Source organism: Mus pahari, chromosome 16 (genome assembly GCF_900095145.1).
Source record: "Mus pahari chromosome 16, PAHARI_EIJ_v1.1, whole genome shotgun sequence".
NCBI classification, from domain to species: domain Eukaryota; kingdom Metazoa; phylum Chordata; class Mammalia; order Rodentia; family Muridae; genus Mus; species Mus pahari.
In genome coordinates this window covers 27,930,609-27,931,912 of record NC_034605.1, presented here as the reverse complement: position 1 = coordinate 27,931,912, position 1,304 = coordinate 27,930,609, and positions in this window count along the sequence as shown.

Here is a 1,304-nt window from a genome sequence, read left to right as displayed (position 1 = left end):
GAGGGGAAGCAAGCGAGCCAGGATATGTTTTGTAGAGTGAGGTGGAAGGGGGTGCCTCGGCAGGCCCCTGCTGAGGCTTCCCTTCCCCAGGGACCAGCCTCTTATACTGAGGCAGGCATACCTGGCTGTTGCCAGGTAACTGTGGGGCAGAGCCTAAAAGGAATGCTAACACCTGCTGCTCTTGAGTCTTGGCTTTACTGTGAGGTCTCCGTGCAGGCGATAAGCCAGGGAAACCTTACCTTACCAAGCAGCCTTGGCTCCGCTGCTTCAGTATGTTTCCACCTCCCTGTAAATTGTTCTTTCCTCTGCCCGGACTTTGGATGATGTTCTCAGAAAAGAACTCTACACAAGGAGTGGTGGATATTCAAACAGATCCTACCTAGGGCGGTGCTAGATGTTTGCATTAAAAATGATATCTCACTGGAGCTGGCAAGGTGGCTCAGTAAGAAAAGGCACTGGCTGCCAGCCCAGAGACCTGAGTTTGCAAAAGTTCAATCCCTAGAACCCACATAGTGGAAGGAGAGAACAGACCACTCTGGCCTCTTTGTTCGATGGGGCACATACACGTGCGTGCGTGCACATGCACATGTACACACACACACACACACACACACACACACACGCACACAAGGGAGGGGGTAAATAACACGTAATAACGTAATTTAAAAGTGGCCCACTGGGTAGAAACGGGGGCTACTCAGAAGCTCCAACTGCCAGCCACCACTTGCTGGTTCCTTGCTTTCCAGTCTTCGGTCTTCAGCGGCCCCTTAATCGCTTTCTCTTTCATGACTGTTTATCTTCTAACTTTGCTTTGTAGAAAGATGCTTCTGTTATCTCACAGTATTGGATCCAACTGTATGTACACTTTCGCAAAATTACATTTTGATATTAACCTTATATTATGAGGTTTTTTTTTTTTTTTCTCCATTACTCATCAGAAAGCTAGACCAGACCGGTCATCAACCTGTTGATTTCAAGGTTAATGTTTCTTAGCGATGTTTGGAATTGTGTGCCATAATCCCCCATGGCTGATAGGTTATTTCTCCGCTGGTGAAATGAGCCAATTCAAGCCAGATTAGAATATATTAAAGGCAGATTTATTGGGAAGCTGCTCTTGGGAAGACGAGTTCACTGTCCCCAAGGAAGGAGATAGGGAAGTCGTCTTGGGGGAGGGGAAGGCCTTGCATACGCAGAGGGAAGAGAAGGAAAAGAAGAGAGAGGAAGAGAGGGAGGAAGATGGAGAGAGGAGGAAGAAGGAGGGGGAGTGGGAGGGGAAGAAGATGGAGGGAGGGAGAGAGAGAGGG